This window comes from Mytilus californianus, unplaced genomic scaffold, assembly GCF_021869535.1.
Source record: "Mytilus californianus isolate M0D057914Y unplaced genomic scaffold, xbMytCali1.0.p SCAF_8, whole genome shotgun sequence".
NCBI classification, from domain to species: Eukaryota; Metazoa; Mollusca; class Bivalvia; order Mytilida; family Mytilidae; genus Mytilus; species Mytilus californianus.
The window spans coordinates 84586060-84602449 of record NW_026262734.1 but is presented as its reverse complement, the minus strand read 5'-3'; positions in this window follow the sequence as shown (position 1 = coordinate 84602449).

Below are 16390 nucleotides of genomic sequence, written 5' to 3'. Positions count from 1 at the left end.
ATTCTGTATGTGCCTGTCCCAAGTCAGAAGCCTGTAATTCAGTGGTTGTCGTTTGTTGCCGTATATCATATTTGTTTTCGTTCATTATTTTGTACATAAATCAGTCCGTTAGTTTTCTCGTTTGAATTGTTTTACATTTGTTATTTCGGGGGCCTTTTATAGCTGACTATGCGGTATGGGCTTTGCTCATTATTGAAGGCCGTACGGTGACATATAGTTGTTAATTTCTGTGTCATTTGGTCTCTTGTGGAGAGTTGTCTCCTTGTCAATCGTACCACATTTTCTTATTTCTATTGTTATTAATTTACCGATTTGATTTTAATTTTACCGTTTAAGATATCATTGGCTTGAAATTTAAAGTGTTGTATTTTGATTTTGTACAGCGGCCAAAATCGTTTGTTCCATTTTATAATAAATACTACTCGGATAGTTTCTACAATAATATTATGGTAAAATAGAATAAATAGTTCAATAAACTGAAATGGTCAAAATGGCGTGTTCGGTATATTATTTGATTTTTCGTTGTCATAATTTGAATATAGTATTAATGAATAGAATTTGAGGGATATGGATAACATTTAAATAAAGCTTGATTGAAATATTGGGTGGGATTTTTATTCAATTTTCAACAGAAACGCGTAACATAATCGAATTCCTTTACTGTTAAGGATGACTGGGGAATAGAAGTATGGTCACCATTGGTCTTCCTCCGACCGGCAGTAAAACCCTCGCCAAAGTGGGGCGTCCGTTTGGCTGTGCGGGATGTACAAATTTGCAGCTACATCCGGTCAGAATGGGGACGTTAAATCCGATGCCTCGTGTACAGAGAGTGCCACGCTCTTTGCACGTTAAGAACCCTTGCAACAATTCTTTAAGGAGTCCGTAGGTGACCTGTTGCAAGGCTAAATTTCTGTCCCTATCCAATATACCCTCATTTCCCGTGGTTGTCTAAATTTCTCCGACCTCAATCCCAGACGCCTCTATTACAGAACCTACCTATTGTATTTATTGTTAATTTGTTCTTGTCCTGAATATGCATGAAATATTTGCCACTGGACGTTAAGCAACCAACAATCAATCAATCAATCTATGTTGTGATGTTACACTATTGTTTCAGATAAGGGTGAGGGTTTGGTACCATTAAAACGTTTAATCCCGCTGCAAATGTTTGCACCTGTCCTAAGTCAGGAATCTGATGTACAGTAGTTGTCGTCTGTTTATGTAGTTCATACGTGTTTCTCGTTTTTATATAGATTAGACCGTTGGTTTTCCCGTTTGAATGGTTTTACACTAGTAATTTTTGGGGCCCTTTATAGCTTGCTGTTCGGTGTGAGCCAATACTCCGCGTTGAAGGCCGTACCTTAACCTATAATGGTTTACTTTTATAAATTGTAACTTGGATGGACAGTTGTCTCATTGGCACTCATACCACATCTTCCTATATCTATTATATGTCCAGTGGTAAATATAACAGTTATATCGGCAGTGCAAATGGCGGCGTTAATCTTGAAATGTTTTAATGAAATCAAAAAGTTGTTCATTCAAAGTTAAAGACTTACAAAACGCAATCTAGAAATGTTTTTAATAATCACGCGTTTTTTTTTCTAAAACTTTTTGCCTCCTTTCTGATAATAGGGAAGAATGAAAAATATTTTCAGTTTGCTTGTATTGCTATTTAAGACTTAACATAATATTTTTTTCGTTGTTATGAGCAAAGGGAAAGAAGGGTTAAGCATGAAACATGAAACACTGTTTTCTTGTTTAATTTTATTTGATCTAATAGAATGGTGTGAAATATCGAATCATATTTTGTTTCAAATAAGACTTATAATCGAGCACACCCTCATTAGTTAAATAATCTATACTAGAGTGTTACATACCAGGAAATTTATTCTAATTGTACCATGTCATTCTTATCAGACGATTCTACATCCAAGATTTATCAAACGAAAAACACACACAATCTATTAACATATATGCATAAATACTAGTTTTTGTTTCTCTCTCTCTCTCTCTCTCTCTCTCTCTCTCTCTCTCGAAATACCACTTAAAGACACAAAAAAATATCCTTTCAATCACACTACAAGAAAGACGTGCGTATCCAATGACTTACACCCAATTTACAATAACCTTGACAAATCTCACTACTAGCCTTGTTTGTAGTCTGCTGGACTGTCTTCTCTACTACTTGATTGTCTATTATTGTCCTTTGTATCCCAATGAGTTCTTTAGAAAACTATTTAGTAACGCTTCGAATACCGGGAAATTAGTTGGCTTGGCCGTATAAACTCGTCAATGAGTTGATAAGTCATTGTTATATTATAAATAGCCTCTGACTAAATTTTATTTTCTCTAACTGGTTGGGGAATAGTAGTATTCACCTTATATCAGATTTATAAATAAGCAATCATATGAAGTTCCTTTTCCCTATTATACTTTCAATAAATCTCTGTACCATCGCCCTCCCCCTAAAAAAATACATTTTTTTTATATCTTTATTCTCAATAATCAATAATTTCACAAAAGAATCACATGTACTTTGATTGAATTGATTATAAGGATATGTATAATATACTAAGTACAGCAAGTCTTTTTACAAATAACCACATCCACGAAATATAGAAATAGACTTGGACGCTGTAACTTGTTCTAGACCGTCACATACTAGTATAGCCATCTCAGTCAATTCACGTGCATAATTCATATGACTATGCAAATAGTCTCATTACTTTAAAACATACTTCACATGTATTCAAGTCTGTGTGATATAGAGGTTGATATGATAAATCTTTATGACGGTGTCCCAAAATAAATATAAGGGTATTTTCGGCGAATCTACTGTGGTGAAAGCCAAAATTGTTCATGACAACAGTACCCCCGGGACGTAAGCAATATTTTCCAAATCAATCTAATTCTTATTAAGTATTAGAAAAAGAGTCAACGAGATAAAATCCATTTGAAGGTCCACCTAAAATATTGAAATATTCTATTCCAAATGGCCCATGAAGGAGGTTTTCCGTGTGGGCGGCATTGGAAGCATATTTGTGTACCTCTATAGCCTTTTCCCCTACTGTTGAATGTCCGTAAAGTCTATTTCTAGATGAAAACTCCATAACGATGAAAAGAATATGTTAGTCCATTATGAACGTCTGTATACTAGTATCTTTATGCCAAGGTCATATATAAAATAACGTGAAATTAGCATATATAGTTTATTATCTATCCGTACACGTCCGTCATTCGTCATTGTCGTCTTTTTTTACATAGTGCACTTAATGTAGTATCTTTCGTGGATCAGAATAACTTTGTCCTTTCGATTATGGTATACTTATATATTTCAATTTGTTGCATTGTTTCTTTGAAAGACTTATATGTAGGACTCGGAGGTGCGATGGGGACGCTGAAGTGCGTTGGTCACGCTGAAGTGCTATGGTCTACGCAGAAATGCGATAGTCCGTACGCTGAAGTGCTATGGTCTACGCAGAAATGCGATGGTCCGTACGCTGATGTGCGATGGTCTATTTGACGCATGATTGCTAGTTTAAAATCTACAGACGTGCAATTATCATGAGAAGTAGACTTTTTAATATAGTATATAAATTTACATTCTTTTTGTCTATGGCTGCCCTTAATTACAGTTGCATACTAAATGCGAGATTGTCCTCTTTGATTTTCTACATGTGGACATAATTCTGCATTATCATTTTATCTGAACATTGTTTCGCTCATGAGTTCCTCGTTTACCGTAATATTGTAATGAAGAGAGTCTGTCTGCGGATCGTATGTATTTAGAGAATGTCACGCTCCATCGTACGTAAAACATAACCTTTTGTAGATATGGGAAAAAAAATCACTGCAGAAGTTTGACTTTCCACTATCTACCAATCCTCCCCTTTTCCCGTAGTATTAAAAGTTTATAAGCTCCTTATCAACTTAAAAACCTTAAAAATTGCTTTAAGATACACATTGACTTCTACATCGACATGAAAAGCATTGCAAATGTAGTTTATGTAGACCATCGCACTACAGCGTTACCACGATCGCACTTCGGCGTAGCTATCAACAAGATAGCGTAACAATGCCACCATCGCACTCAGCGTGATCAAAAACGCACTTCAGCGTCAAACCATTGCACCTCAGCGTGACCATCGCGGTTCGGAGTACCATCGCGGTTCAGAGTCCTACATATATAAAATAAGGAGAAGTGGTATGATTGCCAATGAGAAAACTGAGGGGACAACCAGTTGTTATTTTTAGGGGAAGGTGGATTTATTTCTGAAGGAAATTAATTTTCAACTTTGTACGGTTTAGACGTGCAAACATTACCTTTTACTTTTGTACACTTTTATTTACTGCATTGTGTTGGGTAAAATGTGCATTTTCATTCTGTTTGGGCGAGGTTATCTATTTTTAAGTCCTAACCAGGCCAGACTATTAATTTTCACAATTCTGCACCCCCTCCTCAGAATATCAAGTGGTCGTCCCCTCAGATACAGAGTCAAAATAAAGGTGATTACAGCTACTATAGGTAATCATACGGCCTACAACATTATTAGCAAACCCGATAGCCTGTAGTCAGTTATTAAAGGCCCTGACATGACAAAATGTGAAACAATTCAAACGAAAAAATCAACGCGAAACAAACATGCCTTCTGAGTTACATGTGATCCATTAGCAAACGAGATTAGGCAACAAAGAGTAATCAAGTAATTGATGAGCTTTATACACCACACAAACTAATTTCCCGGTATTCGAAGCGTTACTAAATAGTTTTCATTCATTAGAATTCATTGGGATACAAAGGACAATAATAGACAATCAAGTAGTAGAGAAGACAGTCGAGCAGACTACAAACAAGGCTAGTAGTGAGATTTGTCAAGGTTATTGTAAATTGGGTGTAAAACATAAATTTTGGATGAACTTAATTCAAGATCTTTTTTATATAGTAATTATTCTACTGTTCATAAATACTTCGTTAAGTGAGCTTGATCTTAAAATTTGCTTAAAATCCTAGCTGTGGATTATTGGGTACAACACGGTAAAATGAAAAGAAAACCATTGCAAAATAAAATATTTTTTTTTAAATGTTATAATCTGAAGATTCGTTCTTAATATTTAAGGTGTATTTTAAGTTAGCGAAAGTCCAAATAACTGTCCATTCCTGGGAAATAATTGGCGGCGGCCCTACGGGGAATATAATTCACAATATGTTTTCCGATGCAAATCTTGGCTGAATTTTTGTCACGGATAGTATCCAAGTGGGTAAAAACGAATATTTTCCATTGAGTCCCATTCCTCTTCTGTGCATCTACAAAATATCAAATGTGTTAACTGTGTGTGAGTCGGTAAATTCTATTGTAATATTGAACACAATAACATTATTCAATAATGAAAGTAAGAGAAAAATATATTTCACATAAAGATTTGATTTTAATTTTACCGTTTAAGATATCATTTCCTTGAAATATTTTGATTTTGTACAGCAAAAATCGTTTGTTGCATTTTTATATAATATATATATAAATTAAAATCACAAAAAATACTCGGATAGTTTCTACAATAATATTGTGGTTTAATAGAATAGATAGTCCAAGAAACCAAGAAACTTACGGAGACCTACGGGCCTCCGCTCCATTATTCCCCAGGCATGGACAGTTATTTGGACTTTCTCTATATCGTCTCTTCTGTACATCCCCAGAAAGTCTTCTGTACATCCCCAGAAAGTCTTCTGGTAAAGTGTCAAAAAAATTAATTTGGACCTCTTCTGAAGATATTCTGTAGAATAAGCAATAAAACAAAACAAAAACAAAAAACAATTTGCAGTCGAATATATCAGATTTTTTTATGTTGGATGACATAAATGACGTTTACGATGTTTTATTAGAAAATTAAGATTCGTCAATTCATTCGATAGACACGACTGTAATAATGTGCTATGTTTATCACACAGATCACATTCTATTATATCTGCATTCATAAATTTATTAATGCTATTTAGACTAAACTATCCAAAGTTCAGGTAACCAGTACGGTCTGATGATTAAATACCGGTATATTGATCCCGCCACATATAATTTCTGGAAGTAAAATAAAATGACCTGGATAGGAATGAGGGCCAAGAAAAGGTGGTGTGCCTGTCCACGTACGGATCCTGTAATTCAGTGGTTGTCGTTTCTTGCTGTATATCATATTTATTTTTCGTTCATTGTTTTGTACATAAATCAGGCCGTTAGTTTTCTCGTTTGAATTGGTTTGCATTCGTCATTTCGAGACCTCTTATAGCTAACTATGCGGTATGGGGTTTGCTCCGGCATTGTTGAATCTTGTACGGCGACCTATAGTTGTTAACTTCTATGTCAGTTAGTCTCTGGTGGAGAGTTGTCCTATTGGCAATCAGACCACATCTTTTTATTATTATATATATATGTCTCTTAATCACGAAAAAACTTCCGCCAATGTTTCATAAAATTCTTTTGCGGTATGACAAGGTTATGTATGTTAACCATTGCATTGCATTGCACACAGATATGAGGGTCTGGATGGGGTTTACAGAATAGAGAATAATGGGCGAAACGTGCAGAATAAATGGCTAAAAAAAGACAGAATAGAGTAAAATAAGCAAAAAAATTAAAGAATAAAGAATGAAGGGGTGTTGAAATCAAAATGAATAGAGAATAATGGGCTAAATTTATAAAGAACAGAGAAAAATAGCTGCATGAAAATAATAAAAAAAACAGAATTAAAAGATCTCCACCCAGACCCTCAGATATGTCCTGCTATACTATTTAAGGCGTTGCTGTTAGGCATCTTCTCTGAAGTACAGTAACTGATATTAGAATGTATGACAGCATATCATTCAAAAGTAAACAAAACACCATGCAAGACAAACTACCATAATCAATTGGTAAACTAAGCCAAAAACGATGAAATACATTATACTGTGGAGACTTAAAGTCTAGTAGCAAATATTTTACGCATATTAAAGCCATTATGCCAGTTAATCCAATCACAAAGCTAAGGAACATGTAACGAATATACAAACCACAGATTACAAAGCCATACATTAATTGTTATTTAGAAATTGTCTCCAAACATTCAAATCCAAATATTTAACACGCTATATTTGATACAAAACAAAACTGGCAGTGCTATCAGATTTTATGATAAAATTTTTTTCGGCAATCTGGGCACACGGAAAATCAAGTGATGCACGGATAAAAAGAGATGTTAGTATACGTCAATGAGACAGCAACCCAACTATAGAAATAACCGAAAAGACATATATAGGGAGACGTGTAGTTTTCAACAAAAGACAAGTGTCCTAACATTATGTCTGATAAGTGCCATCAGATTTATATATATTTGTTTTGTCAGCCAGCAGTGTACACGGAAAATTAAGTAATGCAGGAATAAAAGGAGATGTGAGGTAAACGTCAATGAGACAGCAACCCAACAACAGAAATAACCACAAGCCACCTAGAGGGAGACGTGTAAAATCTTCAATAAAATACTGGTGTTCTAACATTATGTCTTATAAGTCCTATCAGATTTATATTTACTTTTTTCAGCCAGTAGTGTACACGGAAAAAAAAGAGCGGCAGCCCGACGACAAAAATAAAAAATAAACATCTTGCTGCATACATACAGTCTTCGACAAATAGACAGTTGATACAAATTTACACAATATGTCTAGCTCTTAATTGTCTCTATTTCATGAAATATATGTATAAAATTCAACAGAAACAATCAAAGATCTGCTTTTAACACGCAATATTCTAAAGATTAAGGGGGGGGGGGGTCGGGGGCATTGCGAAATGACATATGACAACTAACGACAAAGTTTCTCACTGATATGGGACAGACTCACGTTGAGGAAAATTAAAAGTTACAGGGTTAAACTTAAGTTTAATGTATTTAAATCTCAGCCATCCCCCTTTTACCTTACAACAAGAGAGAGGGGAAAAGTGGCACCTAAGATTTAATTCCGACGACTCAATGTACGTACGGATTTCATCCAGTACCATCGAGGCTAAATATCTCAACAGAAGTAGATAGTATTAACTAAATCTGCGGGTTAGAATACAAATCTTGCTTTGCAAACTTAAATGTAAAAATTATTTGATGAAAAAGGTATGATATTAGGGAAATATTTCAAAGTTTTGCAAAATTTGTGTTTGTTATCAGGATAAAACCATGATAAAGACACATTTTATGATTGAGTCGTTGTTTAAATTTTTTTGGAACTATTAGATTTTAATCCGTGCAGATCGTAACTTCAAAAAAATACGAAAAATGGCAAAAACCTTGCAAACGTATATAATACGTATATAAACGAATCAGATTTTTGTCAATACCTTCTCTGAGGAAATTTTGCAAATTGTGTACTATATAAAGGTTTCAAACCCTTTACATCGTATGTTAACCTCTGAAAGAAGTAGCTAATTTTGTTTCGTTTTATGTCTGGAAAACATTTTTTTTAACTTTTGCTTATGATTTTTGTATTGTTGTGTTTTGCTATTGCTTTTAGAAAAAGGGGGTGCCATGAAATATACTTTTTAATGATAAACATCAGCTATAAAACTGAGATAATATTTTCAATGTTTAGTAAATAGGTATCAACTTTTTGACACATAAAACATAGAATATGAATAAAAGAAGATGACGTATAGAACTCAGAATTCGGACCCGGTGACAAAAGAACATACAAGAAAGTAGTACGTTTTGAAAACAAAATTAAAGTTCCTACGGATAGGTGTAAATATAAAACTATGTAGAATATATTTTAGTTATTAAGGTATCAAATGAAAGGCGAAGGACTGGTGATCCTTGTAGAACACACATTGACTGACAATTCTGAATAATACAAAAATGTATGATTGTAATTCTAAAATTGAGTGCATATTTTGCCTGTTGTTCAGATATGAAGTACCTAGTTTGGTGTATCCAAAGTTCCGGTAACCAGTACGGTCTAATGTTTAAATAACGGTATATTGATCCCCCTTATACAATTTGTGGAAGTAAAATAAAATGACTTGGATAGGAATGAAGGCCAAGAAAAGGTGGTGTGTCTGTCCCACGTAAAGATCCTGTAATTCAGTGGTTGTTGTTTCTTGCTGTATATCATATTTGTTTTTCGTTCATTGTTTTGTACATAAATCAGGCCGTTAGTTTTCTCGTTTGAATTGGTTTGCATTCGTCATTTCGAGAACTCTTATAGCTAACTATACGGTATGGGGTTTGCTCTTTGTTGAAGCTTGTATGGCGACCTATATAGTTGTTAACTTCTATGTCAGTTAGTCTCTGGTGGAGAGTTGTCCCATTGGCAATCAGACCATATCTTTTTATTATTATATATATATGTCTCTTAATCACGAAAAAACTTCCGCCAATGTTTCATAAAATTCTTTGACGGTATGACAAGGTTATGTATGTTAACCATTGCTTTGCATTGCATTGCATACAAATATGAGGATCTGGATGGGGTTTACATAATAGAGAATAATGGGCGAAACGTGCAGAATAAATGGCTAAAAAATAAAGAATGATAGAGTAAAATAGGCAAAAAAATTAAAGAATAAAGAATGAAGGGGTGTTGAAATAAAAATGAATAGAGAATAATGGGCTAAATTTATAAAGAACAGAGAAAAATAGCTGCATGAAAATAATAAAAAAAACAGAATTAAAAGATCTCCACCCAGACCCTCAGATATGTCCTGCTATACTATTTAAGGCGTTGCTGTTAGGCATCTTCTCTGAAGTACAGTAACTGATATTAGAATGTATGACAGCATATCATTCAAAAGTAAACAAAACACCATGCAAGACAAACTACCATAATCAATTGGTAAACTAAGCCAAAAACGATGAAATACATTATATTTTGGAGACTTAAAGTCTAGTAGCAAATATTTCACGCATATTAAAGCCATTATGCCAGTTAATCCAATCACAAAGATAAGGAACATACAAACCACAGATTACAAAGCCATACATTAATTGTTATTTAGAAATTGTCTCCAAACATTCAAATCCAAATATTTAACACGCTATATTTGATACAAAACAAAACTGGCAGTGCTATCAGATTTATATGATAATATTTTTTCAGCAATCTGGGCACACGGAAAATCAAGTGATGCACGGATAAAAAGAGATGTTAGTATACGTCAATGAGACAGCAAACCAACTATAGAAATAACCGAAAAGACATATATAGGGAGACGTGTAGTTTTCAACAGCAGCTGACAAGTGTCCTAACATTATGTCTGATAAGTGCCATCGGATTTATATATATTTGTTTCATCAGCCAGTAGTGTACACGGAAAATTAAGTAATGCAGTAATAAAAGGAGATGTGAGGTAAACGTCAATGAGACAGCAACCCAACAACAGAAATAACCACAAGCCACCTAGAGCGAGACGGACGTATAAAATCTTCAATAAAATACTGGTGTTCTAACATTATGTCTATAAGTCCTATCAGATTTATATTTACTTTTTTCAGCCAGTAGTGTACACGGAAAAAAAAGAGTGTGAAATCAGATGTGGATTATACGTCAATGGAACAGCGGCAGCCCGACGACAAAAATAAAAATTAACATCTTGCTGCATACATACAGTCTTCGACAAATAGACAGTTGATACACATTTACACAATATGTCTAGCTCTTAATTGTCTCCATTTCATGAAATATATGTATTAAATTCAACAGAAACAATCAAAGATCTGCTCTTAACACGCCATTTTCTAAAAATAAAGGGGGGGGGGGGGGAGCATTGCGAAATGACATATGACAACTAACGACAAAGTTTCTCACTGATGCGGAACACACTCACGTTGAGGAAAATTAAAAGTTACAGTGTTAAACTTAAGTTTATTGTATTTAAATCTCAACCATCCCCCTTTTAACTTACAACAAGAGAGAGGGGAAAAGTGGCACCTAAGATTTAGTTCCGCCGATTCAATGTACGTACGGATTTCACCCAGTACCATCGAGGGCTAAATATCCCAACAGAATTAGATAGTATTAACTAAATCTGCGGGTTAGAATACAAATCTTGCTTTGCAAACTTAAATGTAAAAATTATTTGATGAAAAAGGTATGATATTAGGGAAATATTTCAAAGTTTTACAAAATTTGTGTTTGTTATCAGGATAAAACCATGATAAAGACACATTTTATGATTGAGTCGTTGTTTAAAATTTTTTGGAACTATTAGATTTTAATCCGTGCAGATCGTAACTTCAAAAAAATACGAAAAATGGCAAAAACCTTGCAAACGTATATAATACGTATATAAACGAATCAGATTTTTGTCAATACCTTCTCTGAGGAAATTTTGCAAATTGTGTACTATATAAAGGTTTCAAACCCTTTACATCGTATGTTAACCTCTGAAAGAAGTAGCTAATTTTGTTTCGTTTTATGTCTGGAAAACATTTTTTTTAAACTTTTGCTTATGATTGTTGTATTGTTGTGTTTTGCTATGGCAGATAACATTCTATAATATCTGCATTCATAAATTTATTAATGCCATTTAGACTAAACGACTCCATGTTTGTTATATGCCTCTGTCGTCTAAACCACCTATTTGAAAAGAAAAGGTAGAAGAGAAACATAAGATCTTCCCAATGCAAAAAAAAAAAAAAAAACAGAAATGGACCTCTTCTTGCTCACTACTGAAGAACCAAAAAACACGCCTCTGGAACGTGCGCATTATCTTATTTTTTTAAAGTCTTTTGGTAATATTTTCATTTTTTGGGGGGATGCATTCGATAGTATAAACGGTATATAGTAAATAAAATATAAAAAATGGCAAAATAATTTATTGTACGTGCAATTTACATTTTATGACTACCTTTCTTTTTCTTTTAAATGATCGCTGAAGCCGTAACATTTGATATTGGAATTGTGTTGTTTAACACACGGTTTTCATTGCCTTTATGGTTTATTCCTATTTAAAGAACGTCAGTTTAATTGATTGTAATTTTTCAAATAGTGGTTGTTAATATATTTGCCAAGTATCATTTTCATATTTGGGACATTAAAAGTACTGAACCTATTTCATGACATGACAAAATAGAAGGAAAGATATATCACACAATTCTTACACACACCCTTTTACCAGTGATTTTAATGAAATCAAAAAATGAAAATTTATGGGATATTTTATAAATCCCTTTACTCACCTTCTTTCAGCCAAAAACTGGCTACCAGAAAACATTTAAATTGATTAATAAATTAATGATGATGTTGATATTATTTAGACTGTTTTAATAAGCACACAAAAAGCAGCAAAAAAACTGTTAAAATATAGCAAATATTTTAGCCATTTTGATAATATAATAAACTGTTGACACAGAGATATGTCTCATGTGATTATTATAGGCATATAGATAAACCAAAAGATCATGATCTTAAATAAATGATGGCAAAGTAACAAGTTATTCTTCTTCATACGATCTGCATAACCAACCTTTTTGGAAACTTAAAATCCCATCTTCTAGCTTAGACGCCATGTTTGCATCAAGTTAATGAGTTGTTGCCCCTTACTACTGAAGACGCCGAAAATAAATATGGTCGTTTAAGGTAACAAGACACTTCCGGCACCAATCTATTTCGGCACCCTGTTCCAAAGACAATTCGGCACCGTTTCTGATATCATTTTAAAAGTATTAGATCATTCCTTCTGATATATTCTATCCCTTTATCATTTAGATTGGATAAAAATTTTCACGGTCTTTCAATGCAGTGACAATCTATGCTTTACATTTACCAGTTTTACTATTTTCTATTAACATATCTGATCTTTTGGGGGAATTTTTAGTCTACAGTTACCTTTAAAAATATCGCTTATACCGTAAAATTCTCATGCAAATTATTTTACAATTAAATTCATCTGTAACTACATTTCTCACGGGGAAAGGGGCAGGGGGTCTCAACATGGGATTTTGGGTACAGACGTGGGCTGGGATTTCAAATATTGAAGGCTTGTGTAAATCACGACCCATTGACAGTTACCTTGGTGAAATTACAACCCATTGATATATTTAATGTATCATAAAGGGACCTATTCCAGAGGCACGTAGAGACCTGTGTATACCTTAATATTGGAAGACACCCACACCCTCCCCACCCCTTCCCCCGTGTCATTTCTGTAACCAGTATTGGCCTACTTCTTTTATTTCTGCAGTAATTTCTACACTTTTGCACTATGTTATTCTCTTTCAGTTTATTCTTATTTTCTCATTTATCACGCTTCATTACTTTTTTTTGCCAGTATTGTCTATTCTGTAAACCTCATCCAGATCCTCCTGTCTAAACTGTAGTAGCCTATGATATGTATAACTGTTACGTCCTGGATGTATTAAGGTGGTACATAACACTACAGGGAGATTACTCTGTAAAAATCAGCTGAACGTTTTAATCACGTTCTATTGCTAAGGAAAAATTAAGCTTCTCAATGATCAAATTTAGTGTTTGTCAAACTGCTATATATCCAATGAAATTTTTCCGATAAAGTGTGTGGTTCAAGTTTTTTGAAATTTTTATATTTTTGTCAAAGGGTCAAAGTTAATATTGTGACAAATTTTTATGAAAATTAAAATGAGCCAAATTAATTTTAGTCAAGGTGTTTGTTGGTACCACCTTAATACAGGTCCGGTTGAACGGCTTTCAGTCAATAACGCAATGATCATTGCTATTTGACCGTGGCCATTTTATATAGCCTCCAAACAATTTTGCTGATTTTGCTGAATGTTCACTGCACTTTAAAAGAAATAATCGGAAAGAGTTCCGCGGACACATGTGTCTTGCCTGCTGCAGCTGTAACATGTGTAAGTGTAGAAATGTAATATTTTTTGGCCAAAACAAGTCTATTTATCAGTAAAATATAGAAAAAATATCGGTTGCACGGAGTGCTATCTTGATCTTGATTATGGAAGCTTCCTGGGAAATTCCATGACTGTTAACTTTGACTTAGTTATTCAAGTTTGAAATCTTAAACCACAGCCTTAATACCTTAATGTTGAATAAATCGCTAAGACTAGTAATTACGTACTAGAGTAGTTTTCGTTGAGGCAACCATAACCGAGTCAACCGATATGGCCTCGGTAAAAAAATATAAAATTAATTTTTAAACAACTTCCTCCTGATGCAGCGCACTCTAGTTAAACGTTTGATTCCTACTTTATGCGACGAGCTACAGAACTATGATACTGTGCTATTATAGCTCTTCCAGTTTCATGTTTTATATTTGATTTTTTGCACAGGCACTTAAAATTGTTTCTGATTTTTTTTACCTATATGACAGGCACTTGTCTCTGAAAAAATATCTATACATAAATACCTAAATTTAAGGTATATAATAGGTAGGTTTTTTCTCAGAGACTGTGCTTTTTGTGATATTTTTTAAACTCATCTTAAAATAATGTCGGGGTCAAAGAAAAATACTCTGTAAAAGCTTACAATTTGGTATATGTTTAATCCATGCAACGCCAATGAAAGTCCCAAACGCCAGTCAGCAAAACAGTACATTTTGTTGTAGATCTAGCTCGTCAGTTATCTCCCGACTGACCGGTCAAATTAGGTGAGCAGTCAGGTAACTTATTAGACCAGGTAATCATATATGCATAACCTCTACTTCAGTTTTTATGCAATATATATGCACATTAATGTTCAAAACTTTACTTTGCAACACATAGTTCATATGCGAATTTGTTGTACAATGACAGAAACAAATTAAGACACATAAGCATAAAGAAATTGACAGAGCTCATAAATTAGACAAGTTTGAAGCTGGTGGCAATCGAATATTTGGTGCTTTGCAACCACATTTGTCATGATTGTTTTCATAATAAAAGAGGTAACTAAAGACTAGTTTCCCTCGATTAATCCCGCAAAATTTGAATAGTTAAGACCCTATATATTATGGTAAAATTATTTTCAACAATTTAACAAATTTTAGTAAAATAAGAAATATTATTCGGCCCTGTACTGTACACATTCCTGTTAAGGACACAATGAATGTTCTTTAGTAAATTTTACAATTATTTACATGTACAATTTTGCAGAGACCAACAGTCATAACTAAAAGGAATGAATGTGTATATTTGACCAACTACAACAAACAACACATGGTCAAGATAGCCTGTGTCGGTGAAGACACACAGTCAATGGGATGGGATTAATCCATGGCAGTTTTATGCGCGCATACAGACCCATCCATCCCTTATCTTATATAAACCATATGTTGCACAAAAAAAAAACCACACACACAATAAAAAAAGCTGCAAAGTGCAGCTACCAACAGAAACTGCACGAAATTTTTCGTACCCGTACCGAGTCGAACTGGTCAATGTGTTGTTGTTTGTATGTCATTAGCACAGACTGTATCTAATTTTAGAGTAAGTGCAAAATTAACCTAATTTCAACTATCAATTAAATACGAAAAAAAAGAAAAATAAAATCAATTTTTTGCTTTGGATACGGTCTTTTAATTATTGAAGATGCTGCTGTCCAAGTTTCATTAGTTATCCTCATCGGTTTTTTCTGCTTTCTTCTGTTTATAAGAACCATGTTACAACCACGTTCTTACCTTTTGGTGGATTTTCAAATAACAATGAATAAGAGATAATAATTTTTATTTTTTAAAATGAATTAAAGTGTACCATATACAAATAAGAAGATGTGGTATGATTGCCAATGAGACAACTCTCCACAAGAGATCAAACGACACAGAACTTAACAACTATAGGCCTTCAACAATGCACAAAGAGCCCATACCGCATAGTCAGCTATAAAAGGCCCCGAAATGACAAATGTAAAACAATTCAAACGAGAAAACTAACGGCCTAATTTATGTACAAAATAATGAATGAAAAACAAATATGTTACACAGCAACAAACGACAACCACTAAATTACAGGCTCCTGACTTGGGACAGGCACATACAGAATGTGGCGGGGTAAAACTCGTTTGAAGGTGCCAACCCTCCCCTAACCTGGGACAGTGGTGTAACAGTACAACATAAGAACAAACTATAAAAATCAGTTGAAAAGGGCTTAACTCATCAGATGGATACAAATAGAAAAACATCAAACAAAAACATAGAGTGGACGTGGACGGCAGGGATGGGCACGATTACTGACAAATGTAATCGATTAATAATCGATTACTTGGAGGATTTTTGTGTATTCGATTAATAATCGATTACTCTGATTTTTTTATGTAATCGATTACATTGTCAAAAGTAATTACATTACTTTTCGATTACTGTCAATTACATGCTACAAAATTACAAAAGAATAATAAAGAAAGTTAAACACAAATATGTTGTTCAACGTATGTATAGGGGAAATTTAGAACTTTATAAAAACAGCATTTAAAGCA